Here is a 25,923-nt window from a genome sequence, read left to right on the forward strand (position 1 = left end):
TCGCCCTCAATTACCTCCTCAGCCTCATCCTTTTTGATGTCCTCCGCATCGGAGGAAATGTTCCACTCCTCCATCTCCTCCTCAGGAAGCCACCTCCTCAGTGGGTAGCCCTTGTCCCTGAGGAGGCAACACTCCAGCCTCTGTGGACCCTGGGTCAGGTCAGGGATCTGAGAGCAGCTCAGAATAGGAATCATGCACACTCGCTGGGGATGGAACGTACACCTGGAGCTTGCAGTTGGTGTGGTCACAGACCAGCTGAAGCCCTTGTGATACACATAGTTCACTGCTTGAAAACCCAGAGATCTGAGTGCCACATGAGTGCAGTCGATGACATCCTACACCTGTGGAAAACCTAGGATCTGCACAAAGCTCATTTCCCTTGCATCCTGGGTTACCTGATCCTGGTAAATGGAGGAAGTGTGTGCCCTCTCAAAAATTGTTTCTGTCACCTGCTGGATGCACTTGTGTGCGGAGACATTAAAATCCTACAGAGGTCACCTCTCGATCCCTGTAAAAACTTTGCGTAAAAATTGAACATCACAGTAACTTTCAGTGACACTGGGAATGGATGCCCTCCAAGTCCATGTGGCATCAATTCCTGCACAAGGTGGAAGATGTGACCAACCAGCTCTCTGAACATGCATTATCTTTGGCAACACTGGTTCTCGGACATCCGCAGGTATGTTAGACGATGTCTGTAGATTCTGGGTCTAGCGGGGCATCTTTGAGTTATGGCATTCTCTGGTTCATCCTCTGCGTGCGGAGCAGGCCCTGTCACCCCTTCATCCTCACGGTTCTGTTCCTGCTTATTGAGAGCCAGGCACCTCCATTGACGTCTTCTTTTTTCCTGCCTTTGAACAAGCAGAATGTCATGAAATCACCAGGCTCCATGTTCCTGATGTTCTCCTCACTACAATATCAAAGAGGGAGACTTGACTGTTAACATTTTTCTCCTAAGGACCACTCTTTGCCCAATAATCATCTGAAACCTCCTCTCAAAGCCCATTCACTCATTTCCTGGACACCACATTGATGTCCAGTCCTTCATCTGATTGAGCAAGACCCTATACCAACCCCACCCACAACGCACGACTGAGTGACCACAGCTTTGACCACTCTACCACATCATGAGCTCGCATCTCAGGCGCATGCAATGTCCCAAGCTTCACTCCAAGGCCTTGCGCTCAAATTGGTTCATGGGAGGCACGTTAATATGCACTTCAGCGCGAGCCAAGAATTAGGAGTGCTATCTTGCAGTTGCCGTGGCGACATTTCTAAGGTGATATAGTTGCACAATGGTACAGCAACACCATGGCACTCATTGAATTTGGAAGTATGTTTACCAAGGGTTAAATGCTAAGCAACAATCATTGACACTCTCACATGTAAGTGCTGCTCCAGTGGGCATAATTGCGTGACTGTATTGACTCCAAGCGTGTCAATTGAGCTCAAGCTCATCTGTCTCATCCCAGATGCGGTACTAATCATAGAACATAGAACATAGAACATACAGTGCAGAAGGCGGTCATTCGGCCCATCGAGTCTGCACCAACCAACTTAATCCCACCCTATCCCCATAACCCAATAACCCCTCCTAACCTTTTTGGACACTAAGGACAATTTAGCATGGCCAATCCACCTAACCTGCACGTCTTTGGACTGTGGGAGGAAACCGGAGCACTCGGAGGAAACCCACGCAGACACGGGGAGAACGTGCAGACTCCGCACTGACAGTGACCCAGCAGGGAATCGAACCTGGGACCCTGGCACTGTGAAGCCACAGTGCTATCCACTTGTGCTACCATGCTGCCGCCCACAAATCACTGAAATGTTTTTCCATTAGCCTTTCTTACCTCCAAAAGCTGTCCCCCCACATTTCCCATCCACGGTGGTTGCGTGAAACCTTCAGTCCATGATGACTTCCCATTCCCCCCACCTCACTGAAGCCTGTGCCCCAGGCTTCCCTTCCCTGTCCTCTCTGCAGCCCTTCCACAAAGACCGTGCACCTGCACCAGAAGGCATCCTTAAATACATTGCTGTTCAAGTTAACCTACAAACCCTCTATACTTCCCCCGTCATATCCTGTCCCCCCACTCACCCCTGTCCCCTTCATTCACCGTCTGCTGCCCTCGGCTCACCCCCTGTATCCCCGACTGATCCTGTCCCTCCATCAAACCCTGTTCCCCTACTACTCACCTTGTGTACCCCGATTCACCCCTCGTATCATACCTGGACTGCCCCCCTTGACACCCATCCAAAGCACCCCCTTCCAGTGCCAGGATGGCACTGCCAGGGTGGTGTTGCCAAGGTACCAGGGTGGCACTGCCAGGGTCCCCAATATCCTGAGAACCAGTCCCCCAAGGTGCCATTACACCTGGTCCGCGTTTGTGTGGACCGGTGCAAACGGCGTCCGAGTGAGGTCTCCCAGGCGTGGCCATTGAGTACCAGTCGTAGGGTGAATTTGGCAACAGGGTATTTAAAATTGTAATCAGGCTAATTTAAATATGCAGATCTGGATCTCACCCTCGCTGGGCGGAGTGAGTCAGTTTTTGCGTGATGGGCCTGACCCCGGCGCGGAACCCGATTTGGGGCTCTTGCACGATTCACCCCTTGTGCCTAGATCTGCGCTGGGCGCAACACTGTTGCTGAATCACGTCCAATGATGCAGAACTACCAGCCCTCTGACTGAGGCAGCAGCATTGGGAACCTGCCTGCCATTTATAATGGAACGGGAGCTTGGAGGTGTCAGTTAGGAGGCCACCTCCAGGAATTTGGCATGATATGCAGACATGCAGATCATGATATACAGACAGACACAGACAGGCAGCTAATGAACACAGAGAACAGGACATGACCAATGAGCAGGCAGGGCACTCAGGGGTGGTACCTCACTATAAAAGACACGAGGCACTCACACTCCGCCTCTTTCCACTGATGAACATCTACAGAGTGAGTCAGGGTGTTGTTACAATCTCACACCTCCACCACGTGGCTAAGAGCTAGTCTGGTTCAGTCAGACAGAGTAACCACACTTAGGTTAGCAGAGAGTCGAACTCATAGAGAACTGTGCTAACTGTGCTACTGGTTCAATAAATCAGATTGAACTAACTTCAAGGTCTGGAGTATATTTCAGTTATAGCTGCATCCAGTTGGAGCCTGTGTTATCCCAGAGTACATAACACAACAGAATTCATCACCGTACAGTCATCGCTCCTGGCAGGGACGTTCTCAGGACTACTATTTTTTCCCGACATCTGCGTCCTGAAACCCACAGTAAAATCCTGCCCAATGTTTTAGGTCATTACACTAAGAGCGATTTTGCACCTGCGTTACCAAATTCTTGCCGGCGAGAGTCTCGTTTTCCGATTTTTCCTGCCCCTCGCCAGTGACATGGCAAGTTTCCTGCCCAGAAAGGGAGAACCTCATTTCAATACATTTTAATAAATTATAATATAATTAAAGGACTCCCCGTCATATGTTCCCCGCACATTTAGAGTTCCCCTCTCACTGATGTGATGTCACATTGGTGAGGTTTACAAGTTATTTAAAAAGTTGAAGCAGTCGAAGGGAACCTGCCAATGGCACAAAGGTAAATAACATCCTGGGGTGGAGTGGGGGGAGGGGATGTCTGCCTCAGTAGGTGTCGGAGCGGGATTACCTGTATCAGTGATGTTGTTCCGGTGTGCGTCGGGGGTGTTCCCTGTATCCTTGGAGGGGGTTGTGGCAGGGGAAGTATTTTTTCCACACCCATTAGGGCACCCTTCTTATGGAGCCAGTGTTGCCAGCTCTATCAGGCCCTGTCCCACCAGTGTGATAGCGTCAGAGATGCCTGCAGCAATTCTTTACTCCAGGTTCTGCATTATCCGGTATGAAAAGCCAGCTGCACACCGGCTTTTCCCACCAGAGCTAGAACTTAAAGAAACATCAGCTAATGTTGCCCTGCTTATCTCTCACCACAGATGTCAGAGCTGCTGAGCAGTTCCAACATTTTCAGTTTTTATGTCAGATTTCCAACATCTGCAGTATTTTGCTTCCAAATTACTTTATTCAAGATACCATGAAGATATTTGAAGTATCTGTGGGGTGGCATTTCAGGGAGGCACCCTATTTTCACAAACTGTTCATTGTTGCTGTGAATGAAGATTTCCTGACACTATTTGAAGAGAAACAAAAATGTATCTTGTTGTCTTGGCAATGTTTCTCCCTTCCTTAACCCCACTAAAAATAAGAATTATCTCATTTATCTCATTCTGCTTGTGGGATTTTTCTGCATACAAAATGGCTGCCATGTTGCCTTGACATTTCCAGCAATCATTGCACTTCAGAAGCAATTTATTGTCAGTGAAAGATATTTCTGTGGGAAAAAAACACAAGATAAATCCACGCTTTTATCTTTTCAGCCCACACACACATCATGCTGGACCAACAAACACTAACATTGCAAACAATAAATTTATTCAAAAAGTCGATCAATTTATTTCTGCATATATTAATATGAAACACGAAAAATCCAATTTTAATTCAAAATGAAAAAATGATCTCTACTCTTTTTTTTTCAATTTCCTTTTAATTCTCTGCCCTTTTCCATTCTCAGTCCAATTGTATTTCTCTCATTTTTATCGTACTTCTTTTCATGCCTTATCCACCTTCTTGAAGTATTTTTAAACTGTAATAATTTTCCCTTGCTTTCCTCTTAGGCAGACAAAGATAAAAGCAAATTACCGCGGGTGCTATAATCTGAAACAAAAACAGAAAATGCTGGACAATCTCAGCAGGTCTGACAGCATCAGTGGAGAGATGCTGCATCGGTGGATGCTGTCAGAACTCCTCAGATTTTCCAGTATTTTCTGCTTTTTGTTTCCTCTTGGCACACACTGGGTGCAATTCTCTGGAAAAAATTTCCAAGTGTGGTAGCGAGCAGGAATTGCCGCGAGCTTTCCGGCGTTCGGCCCAGCGAGACCGGCGATGCAATTCAACGTTAATTGGTCCACTTAACGAGGCCTCACCGGCTTCTCATTGCAAATGAAGGCTCGCCAGCTGATACGCTGGGACCGTGCTCGCCAGGCCCCCCGCCAACAAGATTGGGCAGCAATTAAGCAGCACTTGCACAGCCAACCCCAGCCAGCTTGCAACGATGGCGCCCAGGAGACCGGCCCCAAGATTTGGAGATGCTGACTTGGGGAGGCTCCTAGATGCAGTGGAGTTCAGGAGGGATGTCCTGTTCTCCCGTGGGTCCCGGAGAGTCAGTCACAAGGCAGCCAGTGCTGCCTGGGATTAGCTGGCAGCTGTCAGCTCGGGGAGTATAACCAGGAGGACTGGCTTCCAGTGCCGAAAAAAGGGCCATGATCTATACCGGGCAGCACGAGTGAATGGACCCCCGCCCAAGGGAGTACCCACCCTCCAAGCCCCCATGCGACCCCCAGCCCTCCCTCCACCCCCCTCCCCCTCAACCCCTCCTTCACACCCCCTCTTCCACCACTGTGAACCACGCATGTGGCTAACAATGTCCTCGCTGTATTTCATCAGGAAAAGCTCTCCCATAGAACTGGCAAGTCAAGCTGCAGTTGTATAGAACCTTGGTAAGGCCGCACTTGGAATAATGCGCACAATTGTGGTCGCCACACAACCAGAAGGATGTGTAGGCTTTGGAGAGGGTGCAGAGGAGGTTTACCAGGATGTTGCCCGGTCTGGAGGGTGTTAGCTATGAGGAGAGGCTGAATAGACTCGGACTGTTTGTGGTAGTATGTATTGGGGGTCATGTGGGACTGGAAGCCCTAATGTCATTGGCTGACAGATCCCGGGTCCTGGTTGGCCGTTGACCTCATGCTCCGCCCTGAAGGCGAAGTATAAGAAGCCGGTGCCTTCCCCCGCAGGCCAGTTTACTATCGGGCTGCTGGGGAACAGACACGCTTAATAAAGCCTCATCGACTTCACTATATTCGTCTCATGGAGTCTTTGTGCGCTACACCGTTTTCATTAGAGTGACGGAGGTTGAGGGGTGACCTGATAGAGGTCTACAGAATTATGAAGGGCATAGATAAAGTGGATGGACAGGCACTCTTTCCCAGGGTGAAGTTGTCAGTCACTAGGGTCCATAGGTTTGAGGTCTGTGGGGCAACATTTAGAGGCAGGTTTTTTACAGAGAGGGTGGTGAGCGCCTGGAACGTGTTGCCAGAGAAGGTGGTGGAAGCAAATACATGGATAGGATGGGTATAGAGGGATACGGCACAAGGAAGTGCTGAGAGCTTTGGCCAAGGTTAGTATCGTGACCGATTCAGATTTGGAGACCCGAAGGGCCTGTTCCTTTACTGTATTGTTCTTTGTTCATAGTCGCCGGCAGAGGGCCGAGACTGGCGGAGGGTGCCAGACATAAGAATACTCACTTCCTTCGAGAAGCGGGCCCTGGAGGTGACTGGGTGGCAGAGGAGAGATCAGTCAGCCCCACGGACGCTGGCGGGAGCCGCAGATGTGAGGAACTATAAGGCTCCACCCGACGGATCTGTCAAACGTGAATTGTTACTGCTTACTGACTGACCCAATCCTCCCACTGACCACGGGCGAAATTCTCCCCCAACGGCGCGATGTCCGCCGACTGGCGCCAAAGACGGCGCCAATCAGACGGGCATCGCGCCGGCCTAAAGGTGCGGAATGCTCCGCATCTTTGGCGGCCTAGCCCCAACATTGAGGGGCTACGCCGACGCAGGAGGGATTTCCGCCCCGCCAGCTGGCGGAAATGGCGTTTGTTGCCCCGCCAGCTGGCGCGGAAATGCGGCGCATGCGCGGGAGCGTCAGCGGCCGCTATCAGTTTCCCGGCGCATGCGCGGGAGCGTCAGCGGCCGCTGTCAGTTTCCCGCGCATGCGCAGTGGGGAGAGTCTCTTCCGCCTCCGCCATGGTGGAGGCCGTAGCGGAGGCGGAAGGGAAAGAGTGCCCCCACGGCACAGGCCCGCCCGCGGATCGGTGGGCCCCGATCGCGGGCCAGGCCACCGTGGGGGCACCCCCCGGGGTCAGATCGCCCCGCGCCCCCCCCCCCCGGACCCCGGAGCCCGCCCACGCCGCCTGGTCCCGCCGGTAAATACCAGGTTTGATTTACGCCGGCGGGACAGGCAATTTCTGGGCGGGACTTCGGCCCATCCGGGCCGGAGAATCCAGCGGGGGGTCCCGCCAACCGGCGCGGCCGGATTCCCGCCCCCGCCCAATCTCCGGGAGCGGAGACTTCGGCGGGGGCGGGATTCACGGCGGCCAACGGCCATTCTCCGACCCGGCGGGGGATCGGAGAATGACGCCCCACATGTCCATTCTCCATCAAGTCCTCCTGCCGACTGTGCCAGCTCATCCCGGGCGGCCCCCTTTCCTGACTCCAAGGAGAACACCTCGAGAGCACAGCTGTTAATCCCCACCCTCCACCAGCGCAGATACACACACCTCGGTGGGACATGTTAGTGTGGGCATAATCTGGTGAGCACTACACCACTGACAATACACATCAGGTGGAGGTAGGAACCTCCAGACGAGACAGCAGTGGGAGGTTTGCTGGATCCTGGGCCCAGCATGATGCTGAGCCAGTGGTCCAGACGTACCCGGAGCTGTTGGAGACGATAGAGGCCAACCTTGGCGTTCAGAGGGAGATGTCAATGTCATTCCAGCAGATCCATAGCCACTTGGAGATGTCCCAGAAGCTACGGGCGATTCACCATCGGGATTGGGGTTTGTACAACATATAAATCATCTTTTCGCAAAACCATTATGATGTTTATGTCACTTCCGTCTGCAACATGGGCCAAACCCCAGACCTTCTGCCCATCTCTCCAGGCAGCCTCCAGCCCCCCACCCTCCCCGCCCTCCCCATGGCGCTCACCCACCCTCCGAATATGGGTATGTCCCCGGAGCGATGTCCCATCACCTATGTATTCAGATGTTACCTTCCGCAGAGTTCAAGCACATTGTCCAGGCATCAAGGTGTGATTGGGATGCTAGGCAATGACTCCCACATGCTACATGGCCCACCCATCCACGAAAATCCAGTTGGCATGTGTCATATGCTCACTTTCTTTCTTCTTTTTTTAGTGCACAGAACATAGAACATTACAGCGCAGTACAGGCCCTTCGGCCCTCGATGTTGCGCCGACCTGTGAAACCACTCTAAAGCCCATCTACACTATTCCCTTATCGTCCATATGTCTATCCAATGACCATTTGAATAGCCTTAGTGTTGGCGAGTCCACTACTGTTGCAGGCAGGGCATTTCACACCCTTACTACTCTCTGAGTAAAGAACATACCTCTGACACCTGTCTTATATCTATCTCCCCTCAATTTAAAGCTATGTCCCCTCGTGCTAGACATCACCATCCGAGGAAAAAGGCTCTCACTGTCCACCCTATCCAATCCTCTGATCATCTTGTATGCCACAATTAAGTCACCTCTTAACTTTCTTTTCTCTAACGAAAACAGCCTCAAGTCCCTCAGCCTTTCCTCATAAGATCTTCCCTCCATACCAGGCAACATTCTGGTAAATCTCCTCTGCACCCTTTCCATGCTTCCACATCCTTCCTATAATGCGGCGAACAGAATTGCACGCAATACTCCAAATGCGGCCGCACCAGAGTTTTGTACAGCTGCACATGACCTCATGGCTCCAAAACTCAATCCCTCTACCAATAAAAGATAACACACCGCACGCCTTCTTAACAACCCTCTCAACCTGAGTGGCAACTTTCAGGGATCTATGTACATGGACACCGAGATCTCTCTGCTCATCCACACTGCCAAGAATCTTACCATTAGCCCAGTACTCTGTCTTCCTGTTATTCCTTCCAAAATGAATCACCTCACACTTTTCTGCATTAAACTCCATTTGCCACCTCTCAGCCCAGCGCTGCAGCTTATCTATGTCCCTCTGTAACTTGTAACATCCTTCCGCACCGTCTACAACTCCACCGACTTAGGTGTCATCTGCAAATTTACTCACCCATCCTTCTACGCCCCCCTCCAGGTCATTTATAAAAATGACAAACAGCAGTGGCCCCAAAACAGATCCTTGTGGTACACCACTAGTAACTGGACTCCAGTCTGAACACTTCCCATCAACCACCACCCTTTGTCTTCTTCCAGCTAGCCAATTTCTGATCCAAACTGCTAAATCTCCCTGAATCCCATGCTTCCGTATTTTCTGCAGTAGCCTACCGTGGGGAACCTTATCAAACGCTTTACTGAAATCCATATACACCACATCAACTGCTTTACCCTCATCCACCTGTTTGGTCACCTTCTCAAAGAACTCAATAAGGTTTGTGAGGCACAACCTACCCTTCACGAAACCGTGTTGACTATGTCTAATCAAATTATTCCTTTCCAGATGATTATACACCCTATCTCTTATAAACCTTTCCAAGATTTTGCCCACAACAGAAGTAAGGCTCACTGGTCTATAGTTACCAGGGTTGTCTCTACTCCCCTTCTTGAACAAGGGGACAACATATGCCATCCTCCAGTCTTCTGACACTATTCCTGTTGACAAAGATGACTTAAAGATCAAAGCCATAGGCTCAGCAATCTCCTCCCTAGCTTCCCAGAGAATCCTAGGATAAATCCCATCCAGCCCAGGGGACTTATCTATTTTCACCCTTTCCAGAATTGTTAACACCTCCTCCTTATGAACCTCAAGCCCTTCCAGTCTAGTAGCCTGCATCTCAGTATTCTCATCGACAATATTGTCTTTTTTCTGTGTGAATACTGACGAAAAATATTCATTTAGCTCCTCTCGTTTGTCCTCGGACTCCAAGCACAACTTCCCACTACTGCCCTTGACTGGCCCTACACTTACCCTTGTCATTCTTTTATTCCTGACATATCTATAGAAAGCTTTAGGGTTATCCTTGATCCTACCTGCCAAAGACTTCTCATGTCCCCTCCTGGCTCTTCTTAGCTCTCTCTTTTGGTCCTTCCTAGCTAACTTGTAACTCTCGAGCGCCCTTACTGAACCTTCATGTCTCATCTTTACATAAGCCTCCTTCTTCCTCTTGACAAGTGTTTCGACTGCCTTAGTAAACCACGGTTCCCTTGCTCGACCACTTCCTCCCTGCCTGACAGGTACATACTTATCAAGGACACGCAGTAGCTGTTCATTGAACAAGCTCCACATTTCCATTGTGCCCATCCCCTGCAGTTTTCCTCTCCATCTGATGCATCCTAAGTCTTGCCTCATCGCATCATAATTGCCTTTCCCCCAGATATAACTCTTGCCCTGCGGTATATACCTATCCCTTTCCATCACTAAAGTAAACGTAATCGAATTGTGGTCACTATCACCGAAGTGCTGGCCTACTTCCAAATCTAACACCTGTCCTGGTTCATTACCCAGTACCAAATCCAAAACAGCCTCGCCTCTCGTTGGCCTATCTACATACTGTGTCAGGAAACCCTCCTGCACACATTGGACAAAAACGGACCCATCTAAAGTACTCGAACTATAGCATTTCCAGTCAATATTTGGAAAGTTAAAGTCCCTCATAACAACTACCCTGTTGCTTTCGCTCCTATCCAGAATCATCTTTGCAATCCTTTCCTCTACATCTCTGGAACCTTTCGGAGGCCTATAGAAAATCCCTAACAGGGTGATCTCTCCTTTCCTGTTTCTAACCTCAGCCCATACTACCTCAATCGACGAGTCCTCATCAAACATCCTTTCTGCCACCGTGATACTGTCCTTGACTAACAATGCCACCCCTCCCCCTCTTTTACCACCTTCCCTGAGCATACTGAAACATCTAAACCCCGGCACCTGCAACAACCATTCCTGTTCCTGCTCTATCCATGTCTCCGAAATGGCCACAACATCGATGTCCCAGGTACCAATCCAAGCCACAAGTTCACCCACCTTATTCCGGATGCTCCTGGCATTGAAGAAGCGCACTTTAAACCACCTTCCTGCCTGCCGGTACACTCCTGCAACTTTAAAACCTTACTCATGACCTCACTACTCTTAACCTCCTGTATACTGGAGCTACAATTCAGGTTCCCAAGCCCCTGCTGAACTAATTTAAACCCTCCCGAAGAGCATTAGCAAATTTCCCCCCCAGGATATTGGTACCCCTCTGGTCCAGGTGTAGACCATCCCGTTTGTAGAGGTCCCATAGGCCCCAGAATGAGCCCCAATTATCCAGAAATCTGAAACACTCCCTCCTGCACCATCCCTGTAGCCACGCGTTTAACTCTTCTCTTTCCCTATTCCTCGTCTCTCTATCATGTGGCAAGGGTAACAACCCAGAGATAATAACTCTGTTTGTCCTAGATCTAAGTTTCCACCCTAGCTCCCTGAATTTCTGCCTTACATCCCTATCCCTTTTCCTACCTATGTCGTTGGTACCTATGTGGACCACGGCTTGGGGCTGCTCCCCCTCCCCTTTAAGGATCCCGAAAACACGATCCGAGACATCACGCACCCTGGCACCTGGGAGGCAACACACCAACGCGAGTCTCTCTCGTTCCCACAGAATCTCCTATCTATCCCCCTAACTATGGAGTCTCCAATGACTAATGCTCTACTCCTCTCCGCTCTTCCCTTCTGAGCAACAGGGTCAGACTCTGTGCCAGAGACCTGCACCCCATGGCTTACCCCTGGTAAGTCTCCCTCCAACAGTATTCAAAGCGGTATACTTGTTACTAAGGGGAACAACCACAGGGGATCCTTGTACTGACTGCTTCCTCCCAGCCCCTCTCGCCGTCACCCATCTATCTTTATTCTTCGGAGTAACTACATCCCTGAAGCTTCTATCTATGACCACCTCTGCCTCCCGAATGATCCGAAGTTCATCCAGCTCCAGCTCCAGTTCCCTAACGCGGTTTCTGAGGAGCTGGAGATGGGTGCACTTCCCACAGATGAAATCAGCAGGGACACTGTCGGCGTCCCTCACCTCAAACATTCTGCAGGAGGAACATTGCACTACCTTCCCTGCCATCACCTCTAGATTAAAAAAAGAAAAAGAAAGAAAAAAAAGAAAAAGAAAAGATGCCCTGCACGATAACACCTGAGGGAAAAGAAAAGAAAACTACTTACCAGTCACCAGCCAATCCCTTATCTGCAGGCTGTGGCGTCACGGTTCAACTTCTTTCTACTTCGACCTGACCTCGAGCCTTCCTCTTGATCTTTACAGCGTTTTTTTTTTTGGCTAGAGGAGGGGGTAGGGAGGGAAACACTGAAGAAGTGTTTCGGGTTTAAGTGTCACTTGACAACAGCTCCTCCACAAACCACCTTCAAGTTAGGGTGACCACAATGGAGGTATGCAAATTTCCCTTGCAACAGCTAATCAGCAGCTCTGCTCTACTGCCCTCTGCTGGATGCTTGTCTTCATTCGAACAGCTAAGGTCTCTAGCTCAGGTACACCTTCAAGTTAGGGTGGCCACAACGGAGGTATGCAAATTTCCCTTGCAACAGCCAATCAGCAGCTCTGCTCTACTGCCCTCTGCTGCAGCCGATTATTTTTCTTTTGCAATTAAGGGGCAATTTAGCATGGCCAATTCACCTAACCATAACATCTTTTGGGTTGTGGGGGTGAAACCCACGCAGATACAGGGAGAATGTGCAAACTCCACACAGCCAATGACCCAGGGCCGGGATTCGAACCCGGGTCCTCAGCGCTGCCGTCCCAGTGCTAACCACTGCACCACATGCCACCCTTTCATGTGCTCACAACCACAATTGCCAATTCTCTATGAGCAATAGCCTTCAGCTGCACAGCCAGAGGCCTTTGCAGTCAGTGGGGGTTATGGGTGGTCGTTGGGGCAGACAGGCAGGGACAGGGGTCGCTCCGGAAGGGGTAAACAATCTAGGAGTTGTCATGGTGATGCCGTGAGCAGTAGCCACCCCCCCCCCCCCCCGCAGTTGCCCCCCCAGCACCCACCCTCCCAAATGTGGTCCACCTCTGCGGAGGGTCTCCCACCCCCAGCAGAGGTGCCACAGTCGAGGACCCCCACCCCCCACCGAGCACTGGGGCGGCAAGCCCTGCACCCCTCGGCTCTTTATCTGTGAACAAAGATGGATACTCACCTCCTCGGCTCCCCACTTAAGCCCTTCCACCAGGTTCACGTTTTTTAAAAAAAGGAGTACTACTTAGCGCCAGCGTGACCACTCGCTGGGGAGGCTGCTGAATGACAGGAGGCTATTGGGTATGGGGTCCCTCCTGTTAATTGTGTGGAAATAGGCGCGATCCCAATTTTGCCAATGGAAGTGGGCGGGTTGCATTGCAAACTGTTGGGCGCCTGGCGCGGATCTCGTTTTTGGCCTCTCCCGTTATTCGCTGACCTCGTTACACTTGAGCGAGAGCACAACGTGGCCAGAGAATCATGCCCACAGTGTTGTTGGAAATGGGAACCACTTTTAAAAATAAAATACATTTTTATTAGTCACAAATCCACTCTAAAAGGAATGCTTTTTGAAACAGCTAAGACTCGGAATAAAGCTAATTGAGCTGATGTGACTGCAGTTGTGTTTAGATGGGGTTTTACCTCTCAAAACAGGAAATGGCTGCTGGGAGGTGCGAGAACTCATTGGTAGCTCAGAGACCGCAACTCCCAAAGACCCGGGGCTGGATTCTCCATACCTGAGGCTAAGTGCCGACGCCAATGGAGGATCCGTGGTGTTTCACGATGGGAAAATCGGCGTAAAGCCCTCACTAATTCTGCTACCGGTGAGGGGCCAACACCGGCGCCGCGTGAAACACTCGTGGAACATGCGGAAAACAGTCGGAAAATCGGCGTGTCCGCGCTGCACATGCGCAGGGCTGCCAGGCTGCAGCTGCATGTGCACCTACACCCTTCACGCGCGCACCGATCGAGCTGGACAAGATGGCGCCGGCTGTGCTGGACCCGCCCCCACAGCTCACCCCCATCACTCCCCCCAGCCTTGGCAGAAACACGTGGCCTGCGCCGTCGGGAACTCGGCACATCGGGTGGGCCCACTAATGACATTCCAGCGGGGCTGTGACTGCGCGTGGTACGTGTCTCGATGATGTCGATTTGGAGGGGGCGGAGCATCGCGACCCGGCGTCAAACCGGCACATCCCACGATTTTACGTCGGGAGCCATTTTCTGCCCGATCGCCGTTCCAGATTTTGGTATCTGACAACGGAGAATCCGCCCCTGGTTCTTTCATCCAATGGGCTGGGCACTTCCATGTTGTGGGTAATGTTTGCTGTGGGGAAGCCCTCAGCATCTTTCAGCTGCAGATGACGACAATGGTCTGTGATCTTAGCCTGACCTCAGCATTTTAGTGTCATGTCACGAAGCAAACTGGGACATTTGAAGTACCGAGGGGGTCGATTCTCCGATATGGAGGCCAAGTGTTCGCGCCGTCGTGAACGCCGTCGCGTTTCACGACGGTGCGAACAGGGCTCGGGCACGACCTATTCTGGCCCCCGTAGGGGGCCAGCACGGCGCTGGAGCGGTTCACACCGCTCTAGCATCCTTCCGCGGTGCCAGATGGTCGCCGCGCAAACCCGTGCATGCGCACGGGGAACGTCTTACGCACGCCGGCCCCTCACCAACATGGGGCTGGTGTTCTGGGGCCGCGCGGGGAAGGATGTAGGCCCAGGGGGGGAGAGGCCGGCCCGCCGATCGGTGCGCCCCGATCGCGAGCCAGACCCTATCGGAGGCGACCCCGGTGAAGGAGACCACAGGCCACCCCCCCAGCGTTCCCGCAGAGTTCCCGCCGGCAGTGACTAGGGGTCGACGGCACCGTCGGGAAACTGTTGTGTCGTAGCGGCCGCTCGGCCCATCCGGGCCGGAGAATCGGCGCTCACCGGTTCTCCGAGCGGCCCAGTGCAAATCACGCACCGCTGGTTTCCGGGGGCTGGGAGAATCGCGTGCGGGGGTCGGGGCGGCGTGGTGCGATTCGCGCGGCAACCCGCGATTCTCCCACCCGGCGCGAGGGGGGAGAAGAGTGCCCAGGGTTAGTTTAAGCAGGTTTGGGCTTCTGGAGCTCATTTAATTGCCTTAGTGAGTTAGGATAGATAATCTCAGATATTGACCGTGTTTCCTCTGCTTTTGGTTACTGTTGCATTATTAACGATGAAGAAGGCGGTTGAACAAGGGTGCACTGGTTTATGGTTAGGGTGAACACCGGTGATGCAGATAGGCTTTTTTCTGGCATGAATTTTATGCCATTTTTCTAATTGTACGTAACAAGCTGCTTTTTTCGGCTAGTTTTAGAATCACCATACCAGAACAACCTTTTGTACCTGTGCTGTAGAGCCTTTAATGCTTTATGCCTTTAATGTTTTCGTGATTGAATACTGCTTGACAGGCATGTGCTCTCTGCAACCCATGCCCAAAATCAAAATGGTGGACATGACAGTGTCACTTTCTGCTGCCGCAATGGTGTTTTATCTTGGGAAGTTACTGAGTGAGACAACTACCTCGTGAAGTTTCTGGTGTTCCTGCATTTAAACACAAGCCTTTAATTATAAAAAGGCCATTGACATTTTTATTTCTCGCACCCAGGGTACATGAGAGTCATTAAAACTCACACAACACCTCTCCTGTTGAATCATTAGATTAAGCTGTTTTATAAAACCGCTCTACTTTCAAAAAGCTCTCTCAAATTGACATTCATAATTAGTATATTTTAGAAGGCAATAATGAACAGTGTGACATCATCATCTGGTGACAAAATAGTGCTAATGCTTTCTTCAGAGCTGCTAATGGCTTCTCTCGGTGAGTGGAAAGTATTCATGTTCAAGTATGGTTAATTTCTGTCGTTGAAATGATAAAACTCAATTAATGCCAGGAGCCAGACTTTCAAAGTGTGCTCTTGGGAATTGTTTAGAACTGGACCTTCATTATAAACCATGCCATATTACAACCGAGGGAAGCTCCATTGCTGGAATTCAGTGCCAATATAAATAAATAAATAAAATATATAATCTTTATTGTCACAAGTAGGCTTACATTAACACTGCAATGAAGTTACTGTGAAAATCCCCTAGTCGCCTGTTCGGGTACACAGAGGGAGAATTCAGAATTCTCAGCCGGTACGGGAATTGAACTCTCACAGAATCGGTGATTTCTTCAATTGCGTGATCACCTGGGTGTCAGATGCACACAAAAGCCCATGCCTGTACTCATCTTCAATCATGTCACCAAAAAATCCATAGAGTTATACGGTTTATTTGTCTGTAATTGTGTGCCTATTATCTCCCTACAGGGTTGTTACTGGGGTATAAAGCAGCGAACATCATTAAGTTCACCAAGACAGAGCACCGGTAAGTTTTGCTTGATGGCCCAGTTAGGACCAGCCTCTCTGCAACAAAACTGACCAGCACTGTTGCTCGGAGCCAATTGGTAGGATTTAATAATAATAATAATAATCGTTTTACTGTCACAAGTAGACTTACAGTAACACTGTGAAAAGCCCCTAGTCGTCACATTCCGGCACCTGCTCAGATACACAGAGGGAGAATTCAGAATTCTCAGCTGGTACGGGAATTGAACCCACGCTGCTGGCTTTGTTCTGCATTACAAACCAGCTGTCTAGCCCCTGAGCTAAACCAGCCCCCTACAGTCCCTGTGACAGATCTACAACTCTAGGCCTCATTAATGAACAAAGGCTGGTTGGCCAAGCATCAATGGTGTTCTGGAGTAACACAGGTCTGCCTGGTTCGGGTATCCAATGGTCAAATCTGTCAGAGAAGCATGACTTGGTTCCAATCTCCTGTCATCCGCAAATTATCACAGGCCCTATTCAGCCCTAAACAGGATGGTCATCCCTTGGTATACCAGCGGACTATCTCAACTTGGTCTGTGCAAATTTACCTCAACTGGACAGAAGTTAGGATCTCGGTGCCCCAGGAGGTAAGGAGTGGAAAAGCCAGTCAAAAAGCAATCTCTTAATTTCTAACTTCTGGCTCTTGCTAGAAAGTGTGTTATGGCCGGTTTGCCCTCAGCGGTGTTTATGCTGTCCTATTAGATAGAGCACTTTCACTTACTGTGGAGAAAAATGGATACCGTTTATGCTTTGTTCAACAAGTAATTGAAAAGGAGAAGGAATAGTTTGGAACTGCAGCTTAGCTAAACATCCTGAAGTCAAGCAAGACATGAACGAGGATTACATAACTGATTTATCTATGGGAATGTCACACGAGTGGAGTTGTAAAAAACTGAGGTTGTGGTTATTAGGAGACAAAGCTTTGACCTGCATTTGTACTCCTTAAACCTGACTGAGGCATTCTTTATACTGAATAGAGACAGCTGCGACCACAACACATTGAAAAAAAATCCTTTCCCATTAATGACATCCCTTAGCTTCAGAAACACCAAAGAAAATCCTCCATATGGTTAGGATAACAAATGTACTCACTAATCAAGGTGAACAGAAGGATAATTTTCATTGAAGCAATCCCTCCACTGACCCAGTTTAATGGTTGGCTTCTGCACAGAACTCGTCAGTGTGTCTTAATGGCAATCCAGTCAGTGACAGCTGCAATATCGACAAGATATGGGTTCAGGTAAATATGGTAGTGATCAAAGCAGATGTTGACCAATGAAATCAATGAGCGCCGACAATCCTATTAGGCTTTTATGGTGACATTAATTCACAACTTCTGTTCTATCCAGTATTCACTGTTGGTTTTGCATGTGTTATCCAGATGGCATGTCTACTTTCACTTTCCCTCTCAGGCCTGTTTCTTCCAGTTATATTTTAATTGCTGTTATCCATGTTGTTTGGATGTGCCTTTGGCAAAGTATATTAAAAGGACATTTTTTTAAAAATTTCCAACTTCAGGAGACTATTTAATAGCTTGATCTAAAGAAGGATTCTTCCATTTCAAGTTATTTAGCATAGATTCCGATCAAACATACTCCTTTATTTATTTAAAGCCCATCCTCAGTCAGTTTCCCCTCTGGGCAAGTGCGTAGAGACATTACGATGAGATTCTCCAGCCTCCCAGCCAGGTGTTTCTCAGCAGCAGGAGGTGGTGCGCTGGTCGTTGGTGGTTGGATTCTCTGCTTCTACCGCTGTCAATGGGATTTCCCATTGAAGCCATCCCATGCCATCGGGAAACCCACCAGCAAGGAAGGGGAGGGGTGCGCTCCCGGTGGAACCAGTGAATCCCACTGCCAGCAAACGGCTGGAGGAGTAAAAAGGGAAGAACGTGCATTTATATGGCAACTTTCAAGTTATCAAGATATTCTGAAACACTCCATAGCCAACACATTTTTAACTGTAGTCATTGGATTTTACAGACAAAGTAGCCAAATTACTCTCAGCGGTTGTCTCAAACACGCTACAGTGTAAATCATTGGGTGAAATTCTCAGCCTCACAACACCATGAATGCGAACTGCGATCGGACAGAGAATGCAGTCCTGGCGTCAATTAGTCTCCCAAAAGGGGAATTTTGCCTACTGTTGGTGAAACTAAACCATGTGGGATAGGAATAAATAGGTGCTTGATGGTTGGCACAGACATGATGGGCCAAAGTGCCTCTTTCTGTGCAGTAAAACCTAATTCTCTATGAACTGCATCAGTTCAAGAAAGTGGCTCATTACCACATTCTCAAGGGTAATTAGGGATGGGCTGTGAAGGAATCTACGTCACAAAATATGGCCATAATGAAGGGTTAAAGAGTTATTTTCCTATAAATAAGAGTTTAAAGAATTTAAAACCTTTCATTATTTTGAAGGCCAATGCTTAACTGCACAATCTGGCATGTACAGACTTGTGTCTTCTCACGGCAGTAAGAGAATACCTGATAAGAAAGATAAGCACCCAAGGTCTACACATCAGCATATGTTTTTACATGGTCAGGAAGGACAATGTAAGTAGAATTTGATAAAACAACACTAGTCCACACTCAATTGGAATTTTTAAAACCTAGAGCCATGTTATAATCTTAAAACTCAGGCTTCTGACTAATGGAAAGTAACCGCCTTGAGTCCATGCAAGTTTGGTTCCCCTACAATCAACGAGGCTAAAAGTTTATGTAGAATTTGACAGTTATATAAGTTTTCTTAGAATCAAAAAGTGGTCTCCTGAGGTAGAAACTAACAGTTATCAAAACCAGATTTGGAACATAGAGGCTGATCCTAATTACAATAAAGACACAACTCCTACACATTAGAAATTAGCTATGCCACCTCAAATAATACTGTGAATATTGAGAACAGATTCTCCGGTCTGGCAGTCACGTTTTCCTGGATGGTTCGCCCTCCTCGGCAGTGGGATTCTACTTTCCCGCCACCTGCCAATGGAATTTCCCATTGTGGCCACCACACGGCGCCGGGAAACCCGCGGGCATTGGTGCGCTGCCGGCGCAACAGAGAATCGCGCCGGCGGAGAACCCAGAGATTTTTAGATTCATTTAACTTGCTTGGGCGTCTCTCACAAGGTAAAGGTTTGACTGCTAACGCTGAATGAAGATGATTTACTCCCTAACTGGGACAGAGTCATCTCGCTTGCTCTGTAGTTTTCACTTGGGCAATTAAGATGAATGTGGATTTTTTTTCATCCTTTCATGAGACGTGGGCTTCGCTGGCTAGGCCAGCATTTATTGCCCCTCCCTAATTGCCCTCGAGAAGGTGGTGGTGTGCTGCCACCTTCTTGAACCACTGCAGCCCATATGGTGTAGGTACGCTCATAGTGCTGTTCAGGAGTTTGACCCAGCGGCAGTGAAGGATCAATGACACAGTTCCAAGTCATAATGGTGTGTGGCTGCTACCCTTGTTCTTCCAGGTGGTAGAGGTCACAGGTTTGGAAGGTGCTGTCTAAGGAGCATTGGTGAGTTCCTGCAGTGCATCTTGTAGATGGTACACACTATTGCCACTGTATGCTGGTGATGGAGGGAGCGAATGTTTAATGTGATGACTAGGATGCCAATCAAGCGGGCTGCTTTGGCCTGGATGATGTGGAGCTTATTGAATGTTGGAGCTGCACTCATCCAAGCAGGTAAAGAGTATTCCATCAAACTCCTGACTTGTGCCTTGCAGGTGGTGGACAGGCTTTGGGGAGTCAGAAGGTGAGTTATATTCTGACCTCTCTTGTAGCCACAGTTTTAATATGGCTTGTCCAGTTCAGTTTCTGTCAGCCCCAATATGTTGATTATTGGTAGTTATCCTATTCAAAATATTTTACTGTAAGAAGAATTGAAATTTAAAATTGGTTCTTTACTAGAAATAAGATTATATTATTTCCCTATTTCTTAGTACCTATTTCATGTTGCGATTGGCTGCTTCTACCTGACTTTGAATTACATGTTCAGTTCTTTAATAAACTTCTACTTATTTTAGAATGTATTATATTCTCACAGTCTTCCGTGTCGCTCATTCGAGAACCTTACTCTGTTATCTGCATGCTGCACCAGAAAAGCATCTTTCCGCGGCGCAGCATGGGCGGTGAAAGCCGGGAGACTCCCAACTCCCCGAATCTACCCGGCTTGCAAGACCTCGCGAGATTCAACGCACCCCAGAATCACACCCACAATGGGCGATCAGTTTTTGGCAAATCTATATATTGGAGCGGGGCAGTAAGCCTCACTCTAATGTGTAGATTCCCAAGGTATCTGAGGCTTTGGGATTCAATCCCTTCACCTCAGGTGAGTGCCGTTTGGTACTGGTCTCCACAAATGGGGACCAAACGTAACGGCACTCATGGGAGTTTCCAAGAGGATTGGAGGCCCCCAGCTGCATGCCCTTTGGGCAGGGTGGTGGCCTGGCACTGCTTGTTCCACCTGGGAACCCTGGCAGTGCCAGCCTTCCACCCTGGCAGGGGCACTGCAGTTGGCACTGCCAAGCTGGCATTTTTGCATGCACGTGAATAGGCTGGGATTGCCTGGCGTGGGTGTTGAGGTACCCTCCCATGTTGCATAGCTAACGTAGAGTGGGCTGGGGGAGGTTGGGGATTTATTTTGTGGGCCTCGGAGATTGTGTCATTATGTATTGCAAGATTTCCACTATCCTAGTCTAGCTGAGTTTTCACCTTGGGAAAGTGACAATCCTGACCCTATGCTTAGCACAGAAGTTGAGGTTCCAATATATTCAAATCGTTAAAGGAGGAACTCTTCAAGATCTCAGTTTGAACCAAATAAAATTGCCTCTCTGCTGAAATTAATTTGGACAATTCCAAGACAAATTACAGTAGGTGTGAGAAAGTGATCCATTTCCCAGCCCTATCATCACTGAAGGGGTCTTATGCTTGGCTCCTTGACCCCTAGGCCCACCAGTATCTCACCCACATTCCGCACCCACCTTGACCAATATCTGAAACCTGCCCTCGCCCACCCCGAGTATCTTACCCCCACACTCGCTTGCATCTCACCCCTTCTAAGTATCCCCGTCTTCCCAAAACCTCTCAAGTGTCTCACCCCTTCCCCAGTATCTGGTGTCCCAACCTCTTCTCCTGGGGAATCTCACCCCTAATCCCCGTCCCCACCCAGTATCTCATTCCTTCTCCACTGTTACCTTCCAATCTCTCATCATGACCGATTTGTATTTCTTCCTCTGTTTTATGTAGGAGCCCAGCTGGACAGAACTATCATGGGATGAAGATGAATTAAATCAGAAGCAGTGGTCAGGTTCTGCCAATTTTGCAATATAAAATCTAACCTATTGTGGAATGCAGCAAAGACAAAGGAAAATAAGGACTTGACTGTACTGATATCCTGGGAAAGAATGAATGGGATTGAGAAGGAGAATACAGGGCTGAAGGAAGCTAAGAGGAGAAAGAGGAAAATTTGAGAGTGATAATGGCCAAAGTGGAGCAGTAAAAAAGAAATGGAAATGGGAGATAAAGTCTGCGGTTGAACACGAGAGATGGATGATCCATAAGGCAAAAGATTTGTCCCGACCTTCATCTGTTTGTGTTTGGGATGCTCTTCCTGTAACTGCGGGTGGAATCTTATGAGACCCCACAGATTGGCGGACCTTATTGAGACATGCAGGATTCGCAGGGAGCTTGACAGAGTAGTTGCTGAGAGGATGGGCTGGATTGTCTGGTTCCCAAGCCATGTGTTTCTCAGTGGTGCATCGTTCGCTGGCGGTGGGATTCTCTACTCCTGCTGTTTGTTAATTAGATTTCCCATTGAAGTCACCCCACGTTGTCAAGTAACTTACAGGCGGGAGTGCGTGACCAGCGGGAAAAGAGAATCCCAACAGTTGGAGAATTCTGGGCGATGTTTCCCCTTGTTGGAGATTCTAGGTTCTAGATTCTAGATTCAAAGGGCATAATCTCAGAGGAAGAGGTCACCCATTTAAGACAGAGATGAGGAGGAGTCTCTTCCCTCAGAGAGTAGTGAATCTGTGGAATTCTTTACCGTAGAGGGCTGTCGAGGTTGGGTCGTTGTGTTTGTTCAAGGCTGAGACAGACAGCCTTGGACTTGGGCATTAGCACATCAGATCATCCGTGATCTTACTGAATGGCAGAGCAGACTCGATGGGCAGAATGCCTATTTCTGCTCACATGCCTTATGGTCTTTTGGAAACAGGAAAGGTCACTGCCGAATCAGCAGGTGGTCCTGCCAGATGTGGGTGAACAATGGAAGCGAATACCCACTGGCAATGGCAGGTAGCCAATTAACAGCAATTAACGGAACATTTTGTGCCAGACTTGGGGTGCTACCATTATTTAACCAGTGGCGGTGCGAGGCTAAGCCCAGCAGTTCATTGGAGACAGTCTCCTGGCAACAGGCTGGTGTGGGCCAATGCGGCATCCATTATTTACTCCACCCCCTCGCCCACCCAGTGACACAGACATGGCACATGTTATCTGAAGAAGCGCCAATGCATAGCAGGATTCATCAAAAAGAACAAAGAACAATAATAAAGAACAATACAGCACAGGAACAGGCCCTTCGGCCCTCCAAGCCTGCACCAATCACATTTCCTATCTAGACCAACTGCCTGGATCCTTCTATACCCCGTCTGTTCATGTGCCTACCCAGATAAGTTTAAAGGTCGCTAACGTATCTGCCTCAACCACCTTACTTGGCATGTGCATTCCAGGCCACCACCACTGCCTGTGTAAAAAAGTTGCCCCACACATCTCCATTGAAGCTTTCCCCCTCACCTTGAACTTGTGCTCCCTTGTAATTGTAATTTCCGCCTGGGAAAAAGCCTCCAACTGTTCACCCTATCTATATCCCTAACAATTTTATAAACTTCTATCAGGATGCCCCTCATCCTCCGACTCTCTAGGGAGAACGATCCCAGTTTATTCAATCTCTCCTCATAGCTAACATTAACTATCAACGTCACTGAGAGGTAACATCTTTTGAGCTAATTGTATTCGAGAGATTCAATTACAAATATCATTTTTTCTTTATTGTTACAGTCAAAATCACTGTTAATGTGTCAATCCAATATTATCTTTAAACTATTCAAGATGTGACAGTTAAAACAGCTTCATTCAACCCTTCAGCTCTGCTGTCTAACTTGGCTTCGTATTAATACATCTCTCAACATATGCAAATCTTTTCCTTCTCGAGGCCCATCCATATTCATCAGACCAGTGGGATATTTGCAGCATAGAAATTAGCCAGCTGGGTTATCAGACGCAAGCTCTTACGCCCAACCCAGAACATATTGCTATGCTTGGAACAGATGACTTGACTTTAAATTATTTCAGTAATCCACCAGCCAATCAGATGACCCAAAATAAAACGACTTGCGCTTCCAAAAACTTTTATTGTGTTAAATCCAATTGACTAGTTTGTTCTGAGAACTATTCCTTGTGCAGATAGTTAGATGCTAACTGGTCTCCATTTATAACACCGGCCGCTAGTCTCGATCTTTTGGTCAAGATCAAGCGTCGGAACGAATGTGATTTCAGGTGTAATGCCTGTTTTAGTCAGCTTGGATCTCTTGCAGGGACCATGAATTGGGTTCATTTTGAATTTGAATTGGTTTTTGGAGCAAGCAAGGGAATGGGTTAAGGACTTGCCCAGACCACTCTGAGCATTCGCTTTGTAACTCTGAGAATGGAATAAGTGGGCCACTATATATTTAAACAAATGCAGCACTCATATTTATATAGTGCCTGAAACAGAATGAACTGTTCCAACATGCATCACAAGAGCATTATGAAGCAAAATTAGACAACGAGCCACACAATAGTGGGGCAGATGGCGAATATTTTGGTAAGGAGATTACATTTTAAGGAGTGTCATAGAAGAGGAAAACAAGGGAGACAGATAGAAAAGTTTAGAATCATAGAGTTACTGTGCAGAAGAAGGCCATTCGGCCCATCACGTCTGCACCGGCCCTGGGAAAGAGCAGCCTATTTAAGACCACACCTCCACCCCATCCCCGTAACTCAGTAATCCCACCCAACCTTTTTGGACACTAAGAGCAATTTAACATGGCCAATCCACCTAACCTGCACATCTTTGAGCTGTGGGAGGAAACCGGAGCACCTGGAGGAAAACCACGCAGACACAGGGAGAATGTGCAGACTCCGCACAGCCAGTGACCCAAGCCAGGAATCGAACCTGGGACCCTGGAGCTGTGAGGCAACTGTGCTAACTACTGTGCTACCATGCCACCCAGGCCTCTCCTTCTCTAGGGAGAGAATTCCACAGCTTAATGGCTTCGACAGTTCCAGGCACAACCATCAATAATGGAGCCAATAAATTGAGGATGTGCAAGATGTCAGGATTAAGTTAGCGCCGATATCCCAGAAGGTTATGAGGCTGGAAGTGATCAGAGAGATAGGGATGGGCGAGACCATGGAAGGGTTTCTTTAAAATGGATGTGTTTTTTGACCTTGAGACAATGTAGTTACGCAAACTCTTCCCTTGTTTTTCAGAAAGGTCATGAAGTATTGACACCAGTGAGAAGTGAATACTTACCATTGCCTTAGCGCAGACAGGACCGGACTCCTCCACCGTTCAAACTCAGGACGATGTACTGTGGAGGAGACACTCTGATCAACATTTAGCAACTAGAACTAGTTTTCCAGAGTCAGTCAAGAGTCCACAATAAACTATTCCAGGTGGAGACCTCGACATTCCCAAGAATCTGACAATACCAGAAACAACTGTGGTAGACAGTACCCCAGCTGAGGACACTTCAACACTGAGTCAACCTGTGAACACTACGCCGACTTTAGTTGAGACAACTATGGGTGAAGTCCAAACAAAACCAGAAACACCCGAGGCTGCAGTCAACACGAAAACAGAGTTGCCTGAGGTTCACCTACAACCACACAGAAATCGACGCCCACCGAAATGTCTAACTGATTGACTCTTGTGTTTATTATTAATAAAAATAATAATTATAATAATCTTTATTGTCACAAGTAGGCTTACATTAACACTGCAATGAAGTTACAGTGAAAAGCCCTAGTCGCCACATTCCGGCACCTGTTCGGGTACACAGAGGGAGAATACAGAATGTCCAAATTACCCAACAGAACGTTTTTCGGGACTTGTGGGGAGGAAATCGGAGAATCCGGAGGAAACTCACACAGACACGGAGAGAACGTGCAAACTCCGCACAGACAGTGACCCAGTGACAGGGGCATAGCAGTGTAGCTTCACAGCGCCAGGGTCCCAGGTTCAATTCCCCACTGGGACACTGTGCGGAATCTGTACGTTCTACCCATGTCTGCAAGGGTTTCCTCCGGGTGCTCTGGTTTCCTCCCACGGTCCAAAGACGTGCAGGTTAGGTGGATTGGCCATGATAAATTGCCCTCAGTGACCAAAAAGGTTAGGAGGGGTTATTGGATTACTGGGATAGGGTGGAAGTCGGTGGGTCAGTGCAGACCTGATGGGCCGAATGACCTCCTTCTGCACTGTATGTTCTAAGCCGGGAATCAAACCTGGGACTCTGGTGCTGTGAAGCCATAGTGCTAACCATTAGGCTACTGTGCTGCCCCATATTAATTGTTCACATTGTAAATTTTAATTGCTAACATTATGATGTGTTTCATTGCAGGGACC

General features: G+C 48.6%; 1 long non-coding RNA gene across 1 annotated transcript in view; it reads left to right on the forward strand.

The window, feature by feature from the left end:
- Window positions 1–25,220, forward strand: part of LOC140394809 (uncharacterized) — a 127,596-nt gene extending 102,376 nt beyond the window's left edge. Inside the window, exons 2-3 of the long non-coding RNA XR_011936014.1 lie at window positions 16,199–16,256; window positions 24,789–25,220. This is a non-coding gene — a long non-coding RNA (uncharacterized lncRNA). The remainder of the gene's footprint in view (window positions 1–16,198; window positions 16,257–24,788) is intronic.
- Window positions 25,221–25,923: the final 703 nt, after the last annotated feature.

The sequence above is a fragment of the Scyliorhinus torazame genome, chromosome 18 (genome assembly GCF_047496885.1).
Source record: "Scyliorhinus torazame isolate Kashiwa2021f chromosome 18, sScyTor2.1, whole genome shotgun sequence".
NCBI lineage: Eukaryota > Metazoa > Chordata > Chondrichthyes > Carcharhiniformes > Scyliorhinidae > Scyliorhinus > Scyliorhinus torazame.